We start from the raw sequence: 26,182 nt of genomic DNA, 5'->3' as shown, positions 1-26,182 counted from the left end.
GTAAAATCAAGAGCACAAAAGAATAGGAAAATACCCAAGTGAACCCTAGCTAAAAAATAAAAAATAAAAATCTTTTTGGAACTACGTTTATGGCTTGATTCCCTCCATGGGATACATAAGCAGTCTCCACATTGAGATTCGGTCACTGCTATTACTATCACTTCCGAATTTCTAGGTCTATCCTAAAGCATACTCATTATCAAACTTTGGCAAAGACATTTTAATAAAGCAACCAATGTTTTATTATTTTCTAAGGAAAAAGGAAGAGCAAGCTTCAATAATTCTTGATCTAATGAAAGCTAGAATCAAACAAAAACATCTTTTAAAAAAAGCATAACCAATGTGTCAATCTCTAGGTCTTCCTTCTCTTTGCACTCTTGTCTTCCAAAAGGTTTTTCTCCAACCAGCACTTGTACGAACCTGATAGCTTGTCAGCAAAGTTCTCAGCAACATCTTGCATCACTCAATTCAACCATAGACGAAGCACATTGCGACGAAGATTGGTATCATAGGCCTTGGAAACGGCATACTCAGGATTGCCCAGCACCTTAGCTTGTTCAGCCCGGAACTGTCTTTGAAAACGAGAAGGAAAGTAGAAGCTGACTTGAGTGATACCAATCACCGCTGTAATGCCCCTCAATTTTGGTCAGTAAAAATTTCGTTAAATATTTGAATTTTATTTGAATTATTTATTTTTCTCTTGAGTGGCTATATGATTTCTTATTTTCCGTCGTAGTTAGATTTTGGTTATTGGTTAACTCTCGACTAGAAATCCTACTTGACCGAATTAGTTAGTTTCTAACCGACTACTTGGAGGAACCGAGCAATCGAACTCACCTAGTTACTAGATGAACTTTTTGGACCTTTTGAACCTTTGCCTTTACCCATTGGTCCATAGTGGTTAGGGTAATCTTTGTCCATTGGACAATAAGCTTTTCATTATAGTATTTGATTAAAAGTACATGTAGTCTTTTCAAAATTTTATTTAACTATAAAAGTACTTGTACTTCTTTTATCCTTTGGTCTTTACCCGCTAGGAAAATTATTACCCTTTTTTTTAAAGCCATTAGTCATTCCTTTGATTGATTTGTACTTGAAGATTTGACTTATACTTTATTATTATTTAAATGGAGAGAATCCTAGCCTTTTTATTTAATTGGGATACTTGGTACCACACCTATATTTAAATATAGGGCTTTTGTCACATGCTTTAAAGGACAACTTTAATTATTTTAAATAAAAGTTTCCTTTTAACCTTTGTCCATTGGACAATAAAAGTTAGGGAATTTATTATCTATTGGGTAAAAAGTTTAATCTTTCAAGCAAGTACATGGGTGTATTAAACTAGTCTTTTATTTTATCCCCATGTGATGAAAGTACACAATATTTTATTATTAAAGTACTTAGTAGCCTTTAAGGCCTAAGATTCTCCTAAGTACTCTTTTATTATTTTATATTGGGGTTTTGTACCCAATTGGATTAATTTATTGGGGAGTTGATCTTCCTAGAGTACATTAGTACACTAGTCTATTTGTTTAATCAAACATGTGCCTTATTGGAATTCTTTATTGGGTATTTGATTTGGTAAATCTAGTACTTCGGTACTTTTTTCTTATTCTTCTTGTTTATATATATATATATATATATATATATATATATATATGTGTGTGTGTGTGTGTGTGTGTGTGTGTGTGTGTGTGTGTGTGTGTGCGTACTAGGGAGAGAGAGAGAGACCCGAGAGAGAGAGAGAAAGAGAGAGACCCGAGAGAGAGAGAGAGAGAGAGAGAGAGAGAGAGAGAGAGAGAGAGGCAGAGAGAGAGGAAGGAAGAAAGAAGAAGATTGGTTGTATCTTCCTTGATCTTCCATGATCTTTCCTACACCTTTCAAATCCTTGGGTAAATCTTCTTCCTAACCAAACATAACTCTCCATTGTACTTCTATGCTTTGTTTAAAACAAAATCTTGTACCATTGTCTCCAAATCTTCCAACAAATCTTCCATAATCCATCCAAGGACAAATCTTAGCCATGCAAGCCTAGGATTTAGACCTTGATCTTCCAAGATTGCTTGCCATGTGTCCAAATTTGAGGTAGAGAGAGAGAGAGGGGGACCGGCCTTGGGAGAGAGGAAGAGGGCATGCCTTGGCCTATAAATAGCAAGCCATTCCAAGCTTTGAACTCACACCTTTCCAATCTCCAACTTCTCTCTCTAGAAATCCTTTTGTTCTTTCTTTGTTCTTGTTACTTCTTCCTTTGTTCTTGAGTTGTTCTTGAGCTCTTCAAGAAACTCATCCTAAGCCGCCACCAAACCGCCACTCGACCACCCTCTCGATCCAAAAGTAGTAGTAGTGTTAGTCAAGAAGAAGTTTCGAGAGAAACCATTCTCTTTCGAAGCTCCCGAAGGCATACCGTAGGAAGTTACTCCGTCCGATAGCCGACTAACTTTCCGTAGCCGTTACTACCGCCTAGAAGAACGGTAAGGAAATCCTTACTTACTTCCTATTTATTTACTTACCCAAGTATAAAGTAGGTTATCTTTATTTACTTACTTATCTCGAAGTATTTGTATTTTGATCTTAAGATGATTATGAGTATGCATATATGAATTGCTTGTATTACTTTGTGGTGTGATAAAGCATAAGTGATTTCACTCCAAAGGCGTCCGTATATGTGGCATTGTGCTTTGAATAAGCATAAGTGATACACTCCAAGGGCGTCTGTACATGTGGCGTTATGCTATAAGTAGTGATTGAGCGTGATAAGTAATATAGAATTGGATGATCTTGTTAGAATGATTCATGCTTATTTTTGTCCTACCGCGGAGTCTTTGCATGTAACGAGACACGAGAATCGAGAAAGTAGAAACATGGCACCTAGGGTGTGATTGACGAAAGGAAATGTTTTCTGAGGAAGAAAATATTTTGAAACTACATAATGACCGGTTTTGGGTGGCATTATGTGAGTTGTGTGTGTGCGTGTGTAAAAGTAAGATTTGTAAAAAACCCAATGAGAACCCGTAGCGGCGGAATCATTACAGGGATACTCGGGAACCCGGAGCGGCGGAACCGAGGATTTAGTTTTTCGAAAACCCCAATGAGAACCTGGAGCGGCGGAATCATTGTGGAAATACTCGGGAACCCGGAGCGGCGGAACCGAGGGTTTTAAATTGTGTGCGTTCCCATGGGAACCCGGAGCGTTGGAACCATGGTGAGGTATGGCTTGGTTATCCGCGGTACGGAGCAAATGAAATGTGTGCCAATGGGAACCCGGGACGGCAGAACCATTGTGAGGATACTCGGGAGATCGGAACGGCGGAACCGAGGTTGGGTGTGTTAAAAACGAGTTTTTGAAAAGGTGATACGTTTATAAAGTATGGAAAATGTTGACACGGTCTACGATGAGTCGCGTAGGAGGAACACGGAAAATCTTGGACACCAACGATAGTTGATTAACGAATGTGGATGTGTCATTGTTAGCTGCGTGTATATATGTATCACGTGGAAATCGATGTTTTATTATAACCTGTTGTTTGTAAGTTATGGGTTAGTGGGTATAGGATTACTCTGCTGAGCTTTTGTAGCTCACGGTGTTGCCTTTTTGGTGACCCTGACATATTATATCGGTGGTGACGCTGGTATCATGTGTCAGATTTTGTAGATGATCAGGGTAAGCAGATCACCATGGAGGCTTTTGGAGCTGAGGAGCTGGCAAGAATGGAGGAGCAGGAGGAGCTGTAGTTAGGAACCCTAGAACCCCCCTCCATTTGTGTAAATATTGAACTTTTGTGGGAGTTTTATTGTAAATAAGAGCCAGACTCTATTTTGAGGTTTTCAATGAAATTGTCTTTTCAACGTACCCAAAATTCGGGGCGTTACAACTTGGTATCAAAGCTTGATGTTCAAAACCTCGGCCATGGGTAGAACGGGTAGAACCACAAAATAAGTTTGACCGTTGCATAAACGTAAATTGAGTTTGAGTTAACCGTCCCAAATTGGGTGGAATTTTGTCAAAACAATCTTCGAATTGAAGCAAGGCACGGAAATTGGCAGTACGGCCGAGCTGGGAATTCCCGAACAATTGGATGATGACTTAAATCAAGAGTCGAATGTGGAACTTAGAAACTTGAAAGTTTTCTTAGTATTAGTAAAACCCTGTCCTAAAACTTTCCTAATTGAGGTTGAAACTTTTTCTTGTAGATGAAACATCTAGTTGATCTTTTAGCCGAAGCCTATCAACCCAGAAACACCATAGAAATCCTGACAGCCCAAAAGTTGGAGGATCCTACCTTTATTGCCGCTGTACTTAAAGAAAAGAGAGATTTCTAAAGAGTGCAGCAGGATACCCCTATTCCCGTTGAAAAGGACCCCTGGTTTTCAGGAATGTTTCCGATCCTGTTTGCTTTCCATGAGTATTTCGGTGTCTTACCCCCGATGGAGAACTTTGAGGTTGAAGTTAAGGAGGAAGAAGTCAATGGTGTTAAGGACGCCAATGAAGTGACTGAGGAAGAAAACCTTGTGGATAGAATCTCAAGGAGGATGAGGCCCTAAAAGATCTGCGAAGGCCAAGGAGATTGCTTAGGCGTGCCTAGAATAAATCTAGTAACCATTGTAATCCTTCGGGATGTAGGATATAGGATCGTTTTCAATTTGTGTTAGGAAAAATCTCGTGTCTCTACTTGCCTTGTAGTAGAATTCTATGCTTATGTGGTATGATGTTCTTATCTATGAAAAACATGCTTTATTTTTAAAAGAGTACCGTTGCATACTATTTGTTAAACTACTTTTGACCCTTAGAAGGAGCGCCTTTTACAAAAAGGGAAATCGATTCGGTAGACTAAACCTTCCCCTTCTGATTATTTCTCGTAGATGGTGAACTGACGTAGCGGAATAGGATATGAGACCAGTGACTCCTCTAACCCTAATCCCAACCCTGACCTAGCACAAATCATGCGAGCACTCGTAATCGCCTTAAACGCCAACCGCCAAAACCAAAACCATGACGATGGTCCTATGACCCGAACCCGAGCGATGAACGAGTTCTGCAAACGTCGACCTCTGACCTTTCATGGGGACACCAACCCCATCGTAGCCGAGACTTGGCTAAATGAAGTCAAGAAGATCCTCAGAACCCTCGGAGTTACCTAGGACGGAGATCGTGTGGCCTTGGCCACGTACCAGTTAAAGGGAGCATAGCTATTAGTCTAGTGCGTAAAGGGTGCGAACTAGTAATAGCCAACCTACGTTTGACCTGCAATCTTAGAGTAATCAACATGGCGGATATCGACGTAATCTTGGGATGGACCGGCAATCTACACATCAAGCGATCGTAGACTGCCATCAGAAGAATGGTGACAACTTATACCCTAGAAGGGACTCGATTCCTTTTAAGGGGGATAGACGGAGAGCGAGTTCGGCAATGAAAAGATCAAGGTGGCAGAATTCACTACTTGGATGGCCGCTAGTTTCCAGAAAGGAGAAGCCAATAGAATGGAAGTGGGATTACCACGCGTCGTGTGCAAATACGCCAATGTTTTCCTTAAGGAACTTCCTGGCTTACCACCTCAAAGGAAATAGGCTTCTCTATAGAACTTCAGCCAGGAACGGCACCAATTTCTATGACGCCATACCAAAAAGGCTCCTGCGGAACTAAAGGAGATCAAGACCCAATTGAAGGAACTTTTGGAAACGGGTTTAATATCGTTAGGTGAGGAAGCAAGCTGATTCGACAATGACGTGCTAAGGAAACATCTGTAGAATATAAGTCTGCATGATGATTTGGTAGAGATTTTGCATTTGGCGTTGGTATTTACGGTGGAGACCTTACCAAAGGCGTACGATGAGGCAAATTGAGCGGCGGCAGAAGCAACTTCAACCCCATCTCGTTAAGCAAGTGATGAGGCTTAATTCGATTGATGGTGACCTACTCCAATTTTTAAGGGGGATAGACGATGATTCCGTGATCGGTCTAGCGATCTGGTCTAATCTGTAGCTGCGTGCCAATTTCGGGGACGAAATTGTTTTAAGGGGGATAGATTGTAACGCCCCTCAATTTTGGTCAGTAAAAATTTCGTTAAATATTTGAATTTTATTTGAATTATTTATTTTTCTCTTGAGTGGCTATATGATTTCTTATTTTCCGTCGTAGTTAGATTTTGGTTATTGGTTAACTCTCGACTAGAAATCCTACTTGACCGAATTAGTTAGTTTCTAACCGACTACTTGGAGGAACCGAGCAATCGAACTCACCTAGTTACTAGATGAACTTTTTGGACCTTTTGAACCTTTGCCTTTACCCATTGGTCCATAGTGGTTAGGGTAATCTTTGTCCATTGGACAATAAGCTTTTCATTATAGTATTTGATTAAAAGTACATGTAGTCTTTTCAAAATTTTATTTAACTATAAAAGTACTTGTACTTCTTTTATCCTTTGGTCTTTACCCGCTAGGAAAATTATTACCCTTTTTTTAAAGCCATTAGTCATTCCTTTGATTGATTTGTACTTGAAGATTTGACTTATACTTTATTATTATTTAAATGGAGAGAATCCTAGCCTTTTTATTTAATTGGGATACTTGGTACCACACCTATATTTAAATATAGGGCTTTTGTCACATGCTTTAAAGGACAACTTTAATTATTTTAAATAAAAGTTTCCTTTTAACCTTTGTCCATTGGACAATAAAAGTTAGGGAATTTATTATCTATTGGGTAAAAAGTTTAATCTTTCAAGCAAGTACATGGGTGTATTAAACTAGTCTTTTATTTTATCCCCATGTGATGAAAGTACACAATATTTTATTATTAAAGTACTTAGTAGCCTTTAAGGCCTAAGATTCTCCTAAGTACTCTTTTATTATTTTATATTGGGGTTTTGTACCCAATTGGATTAATTTATTGGGGAGTTGATCTTCCTAGAGTACATTAGTACACTAGTCTATTTGTTTAATCAAACATGTGCCTTATTGGAATTCTTTATTGGGTATTTGATTTGGTAAATCTAGTACTTCGGTACTTTTTTCTTATTCTTCTTGTTTATATATATATATATATATATATATATATATATATATGTGTGTGTGTGTGTGTGTGTGTGTGTGTGTGTGTGTGTGTGTGTGCGTACTAGGGAGAGAGAGAGAGACCCGAGAGAGAGAGAGAAAGAGAGAGACCCGAGAGAGAGAGAGAGAGAGAGAGAGAGAGAGAGAGAGAGAGAGGCAGAGAGAGAGGAAGGAAGAAAGAAGAAGATTGGTTGTATCTTCCTTGATCTTCCATGATCTTTCCTACACCTTTCAAATCCTTGGGTAAATCTTCTTCCTAACCAAACATAACTCTCCATTGTACTTCTATGCTTTGTTTAAAACAAAATCTTGTACCATTGTCTCCAAATCTTCCAACAAATCTTGCATAATCCATCCAAGGACAAATCTTAGCCATGCAAGCCTAGGATTTAGACCTTGATCTTCCAAGATTGCTTGCCATGTGTCCAAATTTGAGGTAGAGAGAGAGAGAGGGGGACCGGCCTTAGGAGAGAGGAAGAGGGCATGCCTTGGCCTATAAATAGCAAGCCATTCCAAGCTTTGAACTCACACCTTTCCAATCTCCAACTTCTCTCTCTAGAAATCCTTTTGTTCTTTCTTTGTTCTTGTTACTTCTTCCTTTGTTCTTGAGTTGTTCTTGAGCTCTTCAAGAAACTCATCCTAAGCCGCCACCAAACCGCCACTCGACCACCCTCTCGATCCAAAAGTAGTAGTAGTGTTAGTCAAGAAGAAGTTTCGAGAGAAACCATTCTCTTTCGAAGCTCCCGAAGGCATACCGTAGGAAGTTACTCCGTCCGATAGCCGACTAACTTTCCGTAGCCGTTACTACCGCCTAGAAGAACGGTAAGGAAATCCTTACTTACTTCCTATTTATTTACTTACCCAAGTATAAAGTAGGTTATCTTTATTTACTTACTTATCTCGAAGTATTTGTATTTTGATCTTAAGATGATTATGAGTATGCATATATGAATTGCTTGTATTACTTTGTGGTGTGATAAAGCATAAGTGATTTCACTCCAAAGGCGTCCGTATATGTGGCATTGTGCTTTGAATAAGCATAAGTGATACACTCCAAGGGCGTCTGTACATGTGGCGTTATGCTATAAGTAGTGATTGAGCGTGATAAGTAATATAGAATTGGATGATCTTGTTAGAATGATTCATGCTTATTTTTGTCCTACCGCGGAGTCTTTGCATGTAACGAGACACGAGAATCGAGAAAGTAGAAACATGGCACCTAGGGTGTGATTGACGAAAGGAAATGTTTTCTGAGGAAGAAAATATTTTGAAACTACATAATGACCGGTTTTGGGTGGCATTATGTGAGTTGTGTGTGTGCGTGTGTAAAAGTAAGATTTGTAAAAAACCCAATGAGAACCCGTAGCGGCGGAATCATTACAGGGATACTCGGGAACCCGGAGCGGCGGAACCGAGGATTTAGTTTTTCGAAAACCCCAATGAGAACCTGGAGCGGCGGAATCATTGTGGAAATACTCGGGAACCCGGAGCGGCGGAACCGAGGGTTTTAAATTGTGTGCGTTCCCATGGGAACCCGGAGCGTTGGAACCATCGTGAGGTATGGCTTGGTTATCCGCGGTACGGAGCAAATGAAATGTGTGCCAATGGGAACCCGGGACGGCAGAACCATTGTGAGGATACTCGGGAGATCGGAACGGCGGAACCGAGGTTGGGTGTGTTAAAAACGAGTTTTTGAAAAGGTGATACGTTTATAAAGTATGGAAAATGTTGACACGGTCTACGATGAGTCGCGTAGGAGGAACACGGAAAATCTTGGACACCAACGATAGTTGATTAACGAATGTGGATGTGTCATTGTTAGCTGCGTGTATATATGTATCACGTGGAAATCGATGTTTTATTATAACCTGTTGTTTGTAAGTTATGGGTTAGTGGGTATAGGATTACTCTGCTGAGCTTTTGTAGCTCACGGTGTTGCCTTTTTGGTGACCCTGACATATTATATCGGTGGTGACGCTGGTATCATGTGTCAGATTTTGTAGATGATCAGGGTAAGCAGATCACCATGGAGGCTTTTGGAGCTGAGGAGCTGGCAAGAATGGAGGAGCAGGAGGAGCTGTAGTTAGGAACCCTAGAACCCCCCTCCATTTGTGTAAATATTGAACTTTTGTGGGAGTTTTATTGTAAATAAGAGCCAGACTCTATTTTGAGGTTTTCAATGAAATTGTCTTTTCAACGTACCCAAAATTCGGGGCGTTACAACTTGGTATCAAAGCTTGATGTTCAAAACCTCGGCCATGGGTAGAACGGGTAGAACCACAAAATAAGTTTGACCGTTGCATAAACGTAAATTGAGTTTGAGTTAACCGTCCCAAATTGGGTGGAATTTTGTCAAAACAATCTTCGAATTGAAGCAAGGCACGGAAATTGGCAGTACGGCCGAGCTGGGAATTCCCGAACAATTGGATGATGACTTAAATCAAGAGTCGAATGTGGAACTTAGAAACTTGAAAGTTTTCTTAGTATTAGTAAAACCCTGTCCTAAAACTTTCCTAATTGAGGTTGAAACTTTTTCTTGTAGATGAAACATCTAGTTGATCTTTTAGTCGAAGCCTATCAACCCAGAAACACCATAGAAATCCTGACAGCCCAAAAGTTGGAGGATCCTACCTTTATTGCCGCTGTACTTAAAGAAAAGAGAGATTTCTAAAGAGTGCAGCAGGATACCCCTATTCCCGTTGAAAAGGACCCCTGGTTTTCAGGAATGTTTCCGATCCTGTTTGCTTTCCATGAGTATTTCGGTGTCTTACCCCCGATGGAGAACTTTGAGGTTGAAGTTAAGGAGGAAGAAGTCAATGGTGTTAAGGACGCCAATGAAGTGACTGAGGAAGAAAACCTTGTGGATAGAATCTCAAGGAGGATGAGGCCCTAAAAGATCTGCGAAGGCCAAGGAGATTGCTTAGGCGTGCCTAGAATAAATCTAGTAACCATTGTAATCCTTCGGGATGTAGGATATAGGATCGTTTTCAATTTGTGTTAGGAAAAATCTCGTGTCTCTACTTGCCTTGTAGTAGAATTCTATGCTTATGTGGTATGATGTTCTTATCTATGAAAAACATGCTTTATTTTTAAAAGAGTACCGTTGCATACTATTTGTTAAACTACTTTTGACCCTTAGAAGGAGCGCCTTTTACAAAAAGGGAAATCGATTCGGTAGACTAAACCTTCCCCTTCTGATTATTTCTCGTAGATGGTGAACTGACGTAGCGGAATAGGATATGAGACCAGTGACTCCTCTAACCCTAATCCCAACCCTGACCTAGCACAAATCATGCGAGCACTCGTAATCGCCTTAAACGCCAACCGCCAAAACCAAAACCATGACGATGGTCCTATGACCCGAACCCGAGCGATGAACGAGTTCTGCAAACGTCGACCTCTGACCTTTCATGGGGACACCAACCCCATCGTAGCCGAGACTTGGCTAAATGAAGTCAAGAAGATCCTCAGAACCCTCGGAGTTACCTAGGACGGAGATCGTGTGGCCTTGGCCACGTACCAGTTAAAGGGAGCATAGCTATTAGTCTAGTGCGTAAAGGGTGCGAACTAGTAATAGCCAACCTACGTTTGACCTGCAATCTTAGAGTAATCAACATGGCGGATATCGACGTAATCTTGGGATGGACCGGCAATCTACACATCAAGCGATCGTAGACTGCCATCAGAAGAATGGTGACAACTTATACCCTAGAAGGGACTCGATTCCTTTTAAGGGGGATAGACGGAGAGCGAGTTCGGCAATGAAAAGATCAAGGTGGCAGAATTCACTACTTGGATGGCCGCTAGTTTCCAGAAAGGAGAAGCCAATAGAATGGAAGTGGGATTACCACGCGTCGTGTGCAAATACGCCAATGTTTTCCTTAAGGAACTTCCTGGCTTACCACCTCAAAGGAAATAGGCTTCTCTATAGAACTTCAGCCAGGAACGGCACCAATTTCTATGACGCCATACCAAAAAGGCTCCTGCGGAACTAAAGGAGATCAAGACCCAATTGAAGGAACTTTTGGAAACGGGTTTAATATCGTTAGGTGAGGAAGCAAGCTGATTCGACAATGACGTGCTAAGGAAACATCTGTAGAATATAAGTCTGCATGATGATTTGGTAGAGATTTTGCATTTGGCGTTGGTATTTACGGTGGAGACCTTACCAAAGGCGTACGATGAGGCAAATTGAGCGGCGGCAGAAGCAACTTCAACCCCATCTCGTTAAGCAAGTGATGAGGCTTAATTCGATTGATGGTGACCTACTCCAATTTTTAAGGGGGATAGACGATGATTCCGTGATCGGTCTAGCGATCTGGTCTAATCTGTAGCTGCGTGCCAATTTCGGGGACGAAATTGTTTTAAGGGGGATAGATTGTAACGCCCCTCAATTTTGGTCAGTAAAAATTTCGTTAAATATTTGAATTTTATTTGAATTATTTATTTTTCTCTTGAGTGGCTATATGATTTCTTATTTTCCGTCGTAGTTAGATTTTGGTTATTGGTTAACTCTCAACTAGAAATCCTACTTGACCGAATTAGTTAGTTTCTAACCGACTACTTGGAGGAACCGAGCAACCGAACTCACCTAGTTACTAGATGAACCTTTTGAACCTTTTGAACCTTTACCCATTGATCCATAGTGGTTACGGTAATCTTTGTCCATTGGACAATAAGCTTTTCATTATAGTATTTGATTAAAAGTACATGTAGTCTTTTCAAAATCTTATTTAAGTATAAAAGTACTTGTACTTCTTTTATCCTTTGGTCTTTACCCGCTAGGAAAATTATTACCCTTTGGTTAAAGCCATTAGTCATTCCTTTGATTGATTTGTACTTGAAGATTTGACTTATACTTTATTATTATTTAAATGGAGAGAATCCTAGCCTTTTTATTTAATTGGGGTACTTGATACCACACCTATATTTAAATATTGGGATTTTGTCACATGCTTTAAAGGACAACTTTAATTATTTTAAATAAAAGTTTCCTTTTAACCTTTGTCCATTGGACAATAAAAGTTAGGGAATTTATTATCTATTAGGTAAAAGGTTTAATCTTTCAAGCAAGTACATGGGTGTATTAAACTAGTCTTTTATTTTATCCCCATGTGATGAAAGTACACAATATTTTATTATTAAAGTACTTAGTAGCCTTTATGGCCTAAGATTCTCCTAAGTACTCTTTTATTATTTTATATTGGGGTTTTGTACCCAATTGGATTAATTTATTAGGGAGTTGATCTTCCTAGAGTACATTAGCACACTAGTCTATTTGTTTAATCCAACATGTGCCTTATTGGAATTCTTTATTGGGTATTTGATTTGGTAAATCTAGTACTTTGGTACTTTTTTCTTATTCTTCTTGTTTATATATATATATATATATATATATATATATATATATATATATCTGTGTGTGTGTGTGTACTAGGGAGAGAGAGAGAGAGAGAAAGAGAGGAAGGAAGAAAGAAGAAGATTGGTTGTACCTTCCTTGATCTTCCATGATCTTTCCTACACCTTTCAAATCCTTGGGTAAATCTTCTTCCTAACCAAACATAACTCTCCATTGTACTTCTATGCTTTGTTTAAAACAAAATCTTGTACCATTGTCTCCAAATCTTTCAACAAATCTTCCATAATCCATCCAAGGACAAATCTTAGCCATGCAAGCCTAGGATTTAGACCTTGATCTTCCAAGATTGCTTGCCATGTGTCAAAATTTGAGGTAGAGAGAGAGAGAGGGGGGCCGGCCTTGGGAGAGAGGAAGAGGGCATGCCTTGGCCTATAAATAGCAAGCCATTCCAAGCTTTTAACTCACACCTTTCCAATCTCCAATTTCTCTCTCTAGAAATCCTTTTGTTCTTTCTTTGTTCTTGTTACTTCTTCCTTTGTTCTTGAGTTGTTCTTGAGTTCTTCAAGAAACTCATCCTAAGCCGCCACTAAACCGCCACTCGACCACTCTCTCGATCCAAAAGTAGTAGTAGTGTTAGTCAAGAAGAAGTTTCGAGAGAAACCATTCTCTTTCGAAGCTCCCGAAGGCATACCGTAGGAAGTTACTCCGTCCGATAGCCGACTAACTTTCCGTAGCCGTTACTACCGCCTAGAAGAACGGTAATGAAATCCTTACTTACTTCCTATTTATTTACTTACCCAAGTATAAAGTAGGTTATCTTTATTTACTTACTTATCTCGTAGTATTTGTATTTTGATCTTAAAGTGATTATGAGTATGCATATATGAATTACTTGTATTACTTTGTGGTGTGATAAAGCATAAGTGATTTCACTCCAAAGGCGTCCGTATATGTGGCGTTGTGCTTTGAATAAGCATAAGTGATACACTCCAAGGGCGTCCGTACATGTGGCGTTATGCTATAAGTAGTGATTGAGCGTGATAAGTAATATAGAATTGGATGATCTTGTTAGAATGATTCATGCTTATTTTTGTCCTACCGCGGAGTCTTTGCATGTAACGAGACACGAGAATCGAGAAAGTAGAAACATGGCACCTAGGGTGTGATTAACGAAAGGAAATGTTTTCCGAGGAAGAAAATATTTTGAAACTACATAATGACCGGTTTTGGGTGGCATTATGTGAGTTGTGTGTGTGCGTGTGTAAAAGTAAGATTTGTGAAAAACCCAATGAGAACCCGTAGCAGCGGAATCATTGTGGGGATACTCGGGAACCCGGAGCCGCAGAACCAAGGATTTAGTTTTCGAAAACCCCAATGAGAACCCGGAGCAGCGGAACCGAGGGTTTTAAATTGTGTGCGGTCCCATGGGAACCCGGAGCGGCGGAACCATGGTGAGGTATGGCTTGGTTATCCGCGGTACGGAGCAAATGCAATGTGTGCCAATGGAAACCCGGGACGGCGGAACCATTGTGAGGATACTCGGGAGACCGGAACGGCGGAACCGAGGTTGGGTGTGTTAAAAACGAGTTTTTGAAAAGGTGATACGTTTATAAAGTATGGAAAATGTTGACATGGTCTACGATGAGTCGCGTAGGAGGAACACGGAAAATCTTGGACACCAACGATAGTTGATTAACGAATGTGGATGTGTCATTGTTAGCTGCGTATATATGTATCACGTGGAAATCGATGTTTTATTATAACCTGCTGTTTGTAAGTTATGGGTTAGCGGGTATAGGATTACTCTGCTGAGCTTTTGTAGCTCACGGTGTTGCCTTTTTGGTGACCCTGACATATTATATCGGTGGTGACGCTGGTATAATGTGTCAGATTTTGTAGATGATCAGGGTAAGCAGATCACCATGGAGGCTTTTGGAGCTGAGGAGCTGGCAAGAATGGAGGAGCAGGAGGAGCTGTAGTTAGGAACCCTAGAACCCCCCTCCATTTGTGTAAATATTGAACTCTTGTGGGAGTTTTATTGTAAATAAGAGCCAAACTCTATTTTGAGGTTTTCAATGAAATTGTCTTTTCAACGTACCCAAAATTCGGGGCGTTACAACCGCAATACCGAAATGGCTCATGGTACTTACAGTCATGCTCTTTATGCTATACTAGGGACAAACCCATTGAATCCGATCGCCCTTGCGAGTTTTCTTTCACGCTTTCCAAACAACCTCAGTTGGAAACTATTTAGTAACACGACGCTCTATGCAGTGATCTAAACTATAAGGAAGCCACTCTAGCGCATCCCATACCCTTAGTTTCTCAAAACGCCATACCTATAGAAAACAAGGGAAAATTGCAAGTTGCGAGAACACTTAAGTCAAAACAAAAGAGTGACGAGTGAAAAGATAATTTCACAATAAACAAATAAAGAGTGAACCTGTAGTAACAAAGGATTGCCTGAGAACTAAGCTATTGGATTGCCCTTCACTGCATCGATACCCATCAAAGTCTCTGCTAATACTAAACTAGTAAAGCCCACACGTTTACCAATCTATTGGGCAAAATCAAGCAACATAGAATTAGTAGGGCTAGAGGAGGGGCCTAGAAAGTAGTAGTGGAGAAGATAGACACATAGTGCATGAAAACACGATTTCTATCGAGAAACTTAACTATGAGCTTCGGCTGTACCAAAACGCTGAACAAGCTGTAAGGTTTCCAACCTTCCATTTACCATGAAAAATCTAACTTCATGTTTCTAAACTTGGAGCAAAGCCTCCAGAAGGTCGCCGCGATTAAACAAAGGGTTAGGGGCAATAAGACATTCTCTATCTGAATGCCCCATAATAGCTGCAAACTCCTCGATGGTCGGGCACTATTCTTCTCTTCTAAATCGAAAGACATGAAGAACAGGATCCCACAAGCTAATGGCTGCATGAAGGAAAGCAAAGTTCACAGGAATTTGGCGAAGAGAGAAGAGGAAGTCCATACCAAAGGACTTAAAGTGCAGACGGTCAAGGCCATTGAAGGAATTCAACCACTGATCAAGAATTGGTTGTGCCACATGCTAAAAACTATTGCTAACGAAACTATCAAAATTCGTAGAACGTGTACTTATAGGCTAGGTCGAGTCCCAGTCCGAATCGGAATCAAATTCAAAATCCACGTTAGTTAGGTCATTTTACCGGCTGGCACTTTGAAATTGCGGCCGCAGGATCTATTCCTTGGCCCGTAAAAAAATCAGGGCTAACTTGAATCGATCCCTCGGCCGCCTAATCGATGGCTCGGCCGCCAAAATGGCTATTTTACAGAGGAGTTCCATAGTTCTGCCTAGATCACCGAATTTTTACCAATTTTATGCTACACAAGCGGTGCAAACAACAGCATACACAATCACACATCAGAGCAAAAGATTTTGTTTCATATAATCAAAAGCTTTTTACATCACAAGGTGAATCATCCCACATTTCCTAAAAAAAACTATACATCAGTTTCCTATTGGACTAATCCATGCTGGAAGAAAAACAAGAAAGGAGGAGAAGAAGATGCCGAATCCTCTGGTGGTCCGAACACCAGAGACTAGCTGTAAAAAAAGAGAAGACACCCCTGGGGTGGCGTATACCAGAAGAGTACTACAATGCGAAAGAGCCATTTCATGGCTCAAAAGAATCACCACATGGCCCAGAAAAATCACCATACAGCGTACAAGCACCACCCCAGGAGCTCCAGGTCACGAAAGCAAGGCCCCCATGGGGAAGTCTTTAATCAAACTTCAAGATAGGATAGAATGTATCGCGGTTTCCCTCCGTGATCACCAGCCATACCCATTCATTGCCCATTGAGCGGGCCCAACGAAGAAGGAGAAGAATGAGAAGACAAGGAGAGTCCTCGGTGACAGGAGAAAACAGAGGAAAAGAAATGGAGCTGTGAAAATGAAACCCTGATCTTGCCTTTAAATAGACCTCTAGAATTAAGACATCTCACGGTCGGTTCATCAAATGTTTCGGCCGACACATCCATTTCTCGGCCGCTTAATCGATATGCTGGCCCTCTAATCTATTTTCTGCAGCCCCAATGGATTTTGCTCAGTACATCAATCAAGCAATTCTGGGTCCTCGACCAACAAAACCAATGATGAACATTGATTGAATTAGACTTAGGGGCATTCCTGAGCAAATACACTGTAATCAAAACTGGCCTTGGGGGCATGCTCGAGCATGGAAAATGTCAAGCACTAGTATTAGAGCCCACTCTCAAAATTCTCCTGACAACTCTCAGTTCATGCTCATGGAATCCAAGGATCCCTGACATAGCAAATTCAAGCTCTACAACTCTTGATCACTCAGCAGCTCTATGATCACCATCTCTATCAAGTTAGTCAGTAGTCCAGTACTCACTACCAAGCTATTCAGTGGCCTCGTGCTCACCATCTCAACGGCTCAATGCCCTATCACCACTATCATAATCACCCAGCAGCTCTACGCCCATCATTTCCATAGTACTCACCATCTCAATGGCTCATTGCCCCATGCTCACTATCACTCAGTAGCTCTAAGCTCACCGCCACCCAGCAGTTCCATGTTCAGCAACTCTGTGCTTGCCATCCCATACTCACTCAGCGGCTCTATGCTTGAAAATTCAGCAAACTCTATACCCGCCCGCCATCTCATTATCTTAAGCTTCGTGCTCATGCCCACTACCTAAACCATTCAGCAGCTTTGCACTCACTTTTCATGAATTCAAAACTATCTACTCAGCAGCTCCAAGCCCAAAATCTCAGCGGCTTTACGCCCGTTAACTCAGCTGCTCTACGCCCACTACTCAGCGGCTCTATGCCCATTACTCAGTAAGCTCTACGCTCACTATCTCAACAGTTCCGAGCTCACCATTTCCATCAAATCACCCAACGGCTTTACGCCCACTACGCAGTGGCTCTACGCCCACTATCTCATAGGCTCTACGTCTACCATCTCAATAGGCTCTATGCCATAACATCCAACAAGATATCATCTGTTCTCAAGCTTTATGCTTGAATGCTCAAAGTCCAACACTTTGAATGCTCGAAACTCTTCGAATGCCCAACCACTGTGTACTTGATGCTCAAGTTCTACACTTGAATGCACAAGCTCTACGCTTGAATGCCCAACCACTGCGTACTGGATGCTTAAAGCTTGTACTTTGAATGCTCGGATTCTACCCTCCGAATGCTCGAGCTCTACACTCTGAATGCTCAAGTTCAAAGCTTGAAAGAAGCTCTACGCTTAAAGCAAACACACACCCATAGGCCAGTGCACATATTGCATCACTATTATCACATCGAGTCTGCATCAATCACAATCGACAAGTTTTACTTGGTCGATCGAGTCCACTCCTCCACCTTTTTTGTTATATACGTCTCTGCCTCTAGGTTTTCTTTTGTTGGCCTTCAGGTCAACTTTTTTGTACTATTGTTGGATTTTTTTTTCTTTTTCTCTGCAAATTGCCATTTGAATTGGTAATTGGGTCGGATTTCCTATAGTTAACTATAACTCTGTTATATTTTCTATTTATGCTCTACTCGATCCACTCGCTTCGATGAAGCTTACTCCTTGCCTTGCTCCTTGTGCCTAGAGCCCAACAAATTGCTTTTAACAAAAAAGGGCTAAGTAATTATAAATACCTTTCCTTCCGGTGTGGTCCTCCTAGTGGAGGGTTCGTGAGATAGATTGCATTAGGCTGCCTTCATTTTTCCAATTATCTTACGGATGGGCAATCCAAGATGACAAAACAATCACATTGCAATTGCTTCTGAAATCAGATTTATTATATCGCCATATCCATTATCATATTTAACCATGATCATATACATACTATGTTTCGCATCTCTCCTCTCACTCATGAAACAGGTCAATCTGCAATCAACCGACTCTATGCCTCGATTTTATTGATCGATCCAGTGCCTCGATCCTCTGGCTCTACGCCAATTATGGAAGATGGAAAAGCTCTGTGCTCAAACCTTTAGCTTCATACCTGCTTCATGCTTTGGTTCTATCAAGCTCTGTGCTCCAACTCCTCAGGCTCCGCCTTATGATTATAATCGGCTCCGCGCCTCGGTTCTATCACGTCAAGCTCAAAGCTCTGACCCCTCAGGCTCTTGACTCATGATTGCAACTGGCTTCGCACCTCGATTCCCTCATCTTCAAGCTCCACACTCCAGTTACAGGCCTAGTGCCCCCCATATTTCAAAATCGGCATCCAATCGTCTCTAGAAGATGGTTTGGATTCCACCCCAATTACATTAATTCCATCAAGCTCATTTGCAAGGATAGGCTACCCTACCGAGCTCCCCTTAGTCAAAGTAAGGATGATCAAGAAAAGCAAATGACTCACCCATTGTGTATTGATCTACCCAAAAATTTTGAAGATGCTCTCCGTAAAAAATTCCCTCGGCAGCCCTGCACTCCTTCAACTACTCCCCGCCAAAATCCTGGCACAGCCCAGGTACGTTGACTCACCAATTTTGTTCTCAACCTTTTAAAACTTTTATTTCTCTTTATTGCCCCTGAACTACGTTTGATCTGAATTTCCCACGTGGAATACGTAGGCAGCCTCCCAGCCCGACCACAGCTAAAACCTTTTTCAAAAACCCTTAGAATATTGGTTTGACCAAATTGAGTTGTTTTACAGCTTTAACTCTTACTTGACATGTCTCATGATCCGTCTAAGTTCAATCAAAGAAAGGCATCTGTAAACACCCCAATTTGGCCTAACAATTATTTCAAGTCCCACATTGGGGACCATCCTGATGATGAATGGATACAATGATTGCTGATTGACTTCTCATAACCCTATGGACTTTGGGTGAGTACTTTTAGCCACTTAGAGGACCCAATTCAGAGCCATATAACCTTTCAGAGTGAAATACAGAATCCTAAGAGAATCCATCTATCGGACGTAACATTGATCTCATGGCCTCAACTTCATTCTTTCTCCCGTTGAAACATGTTGTTTGAAAATCTCCCTGAGAGATTGATTCCTCGGTGGCCAGATCGATTCTTCGGCCGCCACATCTATTGCTCGCCCGCCAGATCGTCTATTTTCTAGATTATGGAATGTTCTGTCAATCGTTTAATCCATTCTCAAAACTCTAGCAGCCAAATTCCGATGCATTCGGGCTACGAAAGTATATTTGTCTAGAGATCTTATTGCCCTATAATTCATTATTGATTCACGCCATTTCATTGGCCGGAGAGTTTCACCATTTGCCTATATAAAGAGGCACTTAGGGTTTCAAAAATAACCACAATCTACATCATCAATCACCCTATCTACCCACGAAACTCTGCACACATACTCTCTCATAGTCTCTTTATAAAAGCCCTAACCTTCCGAAGGCAGCCGCAATCCAACGATCAAATCCCGAAGTACAAACCCTAACCCTAGGGCTTTCGAGAAGCAAATCTGCTAATTTCCACTAATCTGAAGCAATCAAGCAACTAAGGGATCAAGATGGTGAGGCCCAAGGGCCTTCGGTTTGGTTTATTTATAGTTTTTTACATATTAATCGTAGCACTTTGATTTTCTGCTAATGTTTTAGTCTGGTGTGAGGAAGAACATCAGCTGTGACTCTGTTGCGTCGGCCACTATATCAATCTCGGAGGATCCCTCGGCCGTGACATCTATTCACCGGGCGTGGGATCCATCTCCCTGGCACAGTGTGTATTGTTTTGCTTATTTTGATGCATGCTTTCAATTAACATACTGGCTCCCCTTATCTACTGTTAAATGCTAATAAAATAGATTACTTGTTTAGAATTAAACAAAGCATGAATTAATCTTATGCCGAACAAATATGGGCTAGTCCCACGGCTAGGCAAACAAGGGTGCCTAACACCTTCCCCTTATTGTAGTTTTGGCTCCCGTACCCGGAATTTCTACTTGTTTTTCCTAGTTTTATAAATAGGGTGACAACTCTGTTTTGATGATAACCGCTATCGTGTGGCGATGTTCCTAGCCATGGGAATATCCACGATCTTGATTTATGAAGCAAACAACCGAACGAGGCATAACAATAATCAATCTGTATGTGATGCCCCGTTTGGTTGTTTGCTTCATAAACCAAGATCGTGGATATTTCCATGGCTAGGAACATTGCCATACGATAGCGGTTATCATCAAAACAGAGTCGCCACCCATTTTATAAAACTAGGAAAAACAAGTAGAGATTCCGGGTACGGGAGCCAAAACTACAATAAGGGGAAGGTGTTAAGCACCCTTCATTGCCTAGCTGTGGGATTGGCCCATAGTTATTCGACATAAGATTAATTCATGCCTTATTTAATTCTAAATGCATAGATTTGATTAATTAGCCTTTACACAGTTAAAGATGAGTCGAGACAGTAATTAAAACATGTATCAGAAAGACAGAACAAAACAGATGTCCCAAGGAGATGGATCTCGCAACCGGTGAATGGATGTCACGACGGAGATATCCTCCTGGTTCAATGTACCGGCCGATGGATCGAAGATCCAGCTGATGTTCTTCCTCACACCAGACTAAATAATTAACAAAGAGTTAAAACGCTATGGTTAGTATGCATAAACTGTAAATAAAATTAACCAAAGGCCCTTGGGCCTCACCACCTTGATGCCTCAGTTGCTGATTGCTTCGGATTGAGGGTGATTAACTGATTTTGCTTCTCGAAACCCAAGGGTTAGGGTTTCTACTTTGGGGTTTGATTGTTGGATCGCGGCTGCCTTCGAAAAGTTAGGGCTTTTGTAGAAGGGATATGAGAGAGTATATTTGTAGAGTTTCGTGGCTAGAGAAAGTGTATTGTCTGTGTTAATTTCGGAGCCAAAGGCTTCTTTATATAGGCATGGGCGTGACTCACTCCAACCAATCGTAATGCATGATTCAAATGGGAAGCATATATGCGAAATATCTCTTTTCATAATCTCTTTACATAGCCCGAACGCATCGGAATTTGGCTATAAGGGTTTTGTGAACGGATCAAATGATTGAAAGTACATTCTAGAGTCTGGAAAATAGACGATCTGGCGGCCAAACAAAAGAGCTAGTGGCCGAAGGATAGGTTGGGCGGCCGAAGAATCGATCTGGCTGCCGAGGAATTAATCTCTCAGGGAGATTTTCAAGCAACATGTTTCATGGGTGAAAGAATGAAGTTGAGGCCGTGAGATCAATGTTACGGCCGAAAGATAGGTTTTGCTAGGATGCTATATTTCTGTCTGAAAGGCAATTTGGCTCTGGATTGGATCCTCTAAGTGGCTAAAAGTACTCACCAAAAGTCCACGGGTTCACGAGAAGTCAACCAGCAATAAATGTATCCATTCATCATCGGGATGGTCCCCAAGATGGGACTTGAAATAATCATTTGGCCAAATTGGGGTGTCTACAAATGCCCCTCTTTGACTAAACTTAGACGGATCGCGAGACATGTTTAAGTAAGAGTCAAAGCCGTAAAACAACTTCAATTTGGTCGAACCACTGTTCCAAGGGTTTTTAAAAAGGTTTTAGCTATGGTCGGGCCGAGAGACTTCCTACGTATTCCACAAGGGAAATTCAAACCAATCGTAGTTTGGGGCAATAAAGAAAATAAAAAGTTTGGAGGGTTAGCGATAGAAGACGTACCTGGGCTATGCTAGGATTTTGGTGGAGAGTAGTTGAAGGAGCGCGGGGCTGCCGAGAAAATTTTTGCGGAGAGCATCTTCAGAATTTTTGGGTAGATCAATACAAAACAGGTGAGTCGTTTGCTTTTCTTGATCATCCTTACTTTGACTGAGGGTAGTTTGGTAGAGTAGCCTATCTTTGCGAATGAGCTGGATGGAATTGATGTAATTAGGGTGGAATCCAAACTATCTTCTCGTGACAATTAGACGCCGATTTTGAGATTTGGGGGCATAAGGTCAGTAACTAGAGCACAGAGCTTGAGAAGAGAGAACCGAGGCACAGAGCCGGTTGTAATCATGAAGCGAGAGCTTGAGAATTTGGAGTTGTGAGCTTTGAGGTGATTAAACCGAGGTGCGGAGCCGGTATTAATCATATGACAAGAGTTTTAGGATGTTGGAGCTTGGAGCTTGAACTGTTGGAACCGAGGCACAGAGCCGGTTGAGAGCTTCGAGCTTGATATGATGGAACCGAGGCGTGAAGCCGGTTGTAGTGTAGTCTGATGGTCTATGCACGGAGCTTTCCCATCATAAATTTTGGCGTAGAGCTAGAGGATCGAGGCACTGGACCAATCAATAAAACCGAGGTGTAGAGCCGGTTGATTGTAGGATGGACCTGTTTCATAAGTGAGAGAGAGATGCAAAATATGTATACGTGTAATGATGATGGTTAGATATGATAATGGATATGGTGATGTAATTGATGTAGACTCGATGATGACAATGGTGATGTAATATGTGCACGGCCCCATGCGTGTGTGTTTGATTTTAAGCGTGGAGCTTCTTTCAAGTTCAGGACTTGAGCATTCAGAGCATAGAGCTCGAGCATTCAGAGAGTAGAATCCAAGCATTTAATGTACATGCTTTGAGCATCCAGTACGCAATGGTTGGGCATTCAAGCGTAGAACTTAAGCATTCAAGTATAGAACTTAAGCATCCAGTACACAGTGGTTGGGCATTCGAAAAGCTTCGAGCATTCAAAGTGTTGGACTTTGAGCATTCAAGCTTAGAGCATGAGAACAGATGATATCTTGGTGGATGTTGGCATGGAGCCTATTGAAATAGTGGGCATAGAGCCGCTAAGTAGCTTTGAGCTTTATGAGATGGCTATAGGCGTAGAGCCCCTGAGTGATATGGGATGGTGAGCATAAAGCTACTGAACATGGAGTTGGTGAGCTTAGAGCTGCGGGGATGGCAAGTGTAGATCTGCTGAGTGATTATGACAGTGAGCATAAGGCATTGAGCCGTTTGAGATGGTGAATATGGAGTTGTTGGATGAGCATAAAGCTGCGGGTACTACTGAGATGATGAGCTCGGGGCTTTACTGAGTAGTTGAGCTACTGATAGCGAGCGTAGAGCTGTTGAGACGATGGGCAAGTTTGACTTAGCAAGCGTAGTGCTATCAAGGGATGAAGCTTCTACGATGGAACTGCTAAGATAACGAGCTCACGGCTGCTGAGTGAGCTTAGAGCCGTTGAGAGACGGTGAGCATGGGCGTGGAGCCGCTGAGATTGGAGTGAAGTAGCGAGATATGTAGTGCTGTTGAGATAATGAGCTTAGGGCTACTGAGTGAGTATGGGTGTAGTTGCCTGAGGTGGTTAGCTTAGAGCTACAAAGTAAGCTTAGAGCTGCTGAGCTTTTTGAGCGTAGAGCTGATGAGTGCAGAGCTGATGAGCATGTGGAGCTTGGGTTTTGCCAAGGTAGGGATTTTTTGGATTTTATGAGCTTGAGCTTGGGGTGACTAGAATGTGGACTTCAATGCCGGTGCTTGAGATTCCATTTGATTGAGGATGCCCCTAAGGCTGATTAGTTCGTTGTCTCTATTGGTCACGGGCCCAGAGCTGCAAAATTGTTTGGGTTGGTGCATTGAGCAAGATCTGATGCTGTTGCGGGAGATTGAATAGAGGGCCAGGAAATCGATCCAGCGGCCGAATAATGGATACCTCGGTCGAAGGATTCGAAGTCTCGGCCGCCTAATTGCTTGGTTTCCAGAGCTTTATAAAAGGCCGTGACCTCGGCATTTTATTTTTATTTCTCTCCTTTCTCTCTCTTCTCTTCATTCTCTCCACATCCGAGAATTCCTCTGCTTTCCTTCAGTTTCTTCATCGGACCCGAGTGATAGGGATATGCCGGCGAGGCTGGCGTGCGCAAAGGGATGCCGCACCGTTCTTGGTCCTGTCTTGATGCTTGATTAGGGACCCTCGCTTGGAGGGCTTGATTCTGTGACGTGGAACTCCTGGGGTGGCACTTGTACGTAGTATGATGATTTTTCTGGGCCATGTGGTGATCCTTTTGAGCCATGTGATGACTCTTCTGCACCGCAGTACTTCTCTGGTATATGTCGCCCTAGAGGTGTCTTCTTCTTTTTTGCAGCTGGTCTCTGGTATTCGAACCACCAGATGATTCGGCATCCTCTTCTCCTTCTTTTCTTGGTTTTTTTTTTTTTTTTCTGATTTTGTCCCTACATAAGTTAGTCCGACAGGAAACTGATGTATAGTTTTTAGGAAACGTGGGATGATTCACCTTGTGATGTAAGAAGCTATGAAATAAAATCTTTTGCTTTGATATGTGATTGTGCATGCTGCATTTGTGTTGTTTTGTTTAGTATGAAATTTGTATTTCAATGAACTAGACAAAACTGTGAAACTTCTCTGTAAATAGGTCGTTCTAGCGGCCGCCATCGATTAGGTGGCCGAGGGATTGATTCGTTTTCTTTGGGGTTGACTTTGAGTTAGCCCTGATTATTCACAGGCCAAGGAATGGATCCCATGGCCGCCATATCGAAATGCCGACCGAGAGACTGACTTGATTAATACGGATTTAGAATCCAATTCCGATTCGGACAGGGATTCGACCTAGCCTATAAGTACGCGTTCTACGAATTTTGATAGTTTGTCAACAGCAGTCCTTAACACATGGCACAACCAGTTCTTGATCAGTGGTTGGATTCCTTCAATGGCCTCGACCGTCTACTCTTTAAGTCCTTTGGCATGGATTTCCTCTTCTCCCTTCGCCAAATTCCGGTGAATTTTGCTTTTCTTCGTGTAGCCGCTAGCTTTGGTTTCCTGTTCTTCACGTTTTTCAATTTAGAAGAGGGGAATAGTGTCCTACCTTCGAGGAGTTTGCAGCCATTATGGGTCATTCGGATAGAGAAGGTCTTATTATCCCTAGCCCTTTGTTTAATCGTGGCGACCTTTTGAAGGCTATGTTCCAAGTTCAGAAACATGAAGTTAGATTCTTCATAGTGAATGGAAGGTTGGAAATCCTACAGCTTATTCAGCATTTTGGTATAGCTGAAGCTCATCGCCAAATTCCTCAACAGAAAGCGTGCTTTCATGCACTATGCATCTCTCTTCTCCATTATTACTTGTCGGCCCCTCCTCTAGCCATGCTGATTCTATGCTGCTTGATTTCGCCCAATAGATTGGTAATCGTGTAGGCTTTGCTGGTTTAGTGTTTGCAGAGATTTTGGTGGGCCTTGATGCAATGAAGAGTAATCCAACAGCCCAGTTCTCGGGCAGTCCTTTGTTACTACAGGTTCACTCCTTTAGTTGTTTATTGTCAAATTATGTAACGCCCCGAATTTTGGGTACGTTAAATAAGTAATTTTATTGAAAATAAACTGAGTCTGGCTCTTTATTACAACAAAACTTAAAAGAAGTACTTTTATTACACAAGGGAAGGGAACTAAGGTTCCTAACTACATCTTCGCCTGCTCCTCCATCTGAGCCAGCTCTTCAGCTCCAAAGGCCTCCAAGGTGTACAACTTACCATGTTCATCTACAAAGTCTGACACATTATACCAGCGTCGCCACCAATATAATATGTCAGGGTCACCAAAAGGCAACACCGTGAGCTACGAAAGCTCAATAGAAAAATCCTTACCCACTAACCCATAACTTAAAACAACAGGAAATAATAACACATCGATTTCCACATGATACATATATACGCAGTTAATCATTGACACATTCGCATTTATTAATCATCTATCGTTGGTGTCCAAGACTTCCGGGTTTCTCCTACGCGACTCATCGTAGACCGTGTCAACATTTTCACATACCAATTCATCTTTCAAAAATTATTTGTTTAACTCACACAATT

Source organism: Rhododendron vialii, chromosome 6a, assembly GCF_030253575.1.
Source record: "Rhododendron vialii isolate Sample 1 chromosome 6a, ASM3025357v1".
NCBI lineage: Eukaryota > Viridiplantae > Streptophyta > Magnoliopsida > Ericales > Ericaceae > Rhododendron > Rhododendron vialii.
The sequence above is the reverse complement of the archived record's forward strand: the minus strand, read 5'-3'. Positions refer to the sequence as shown.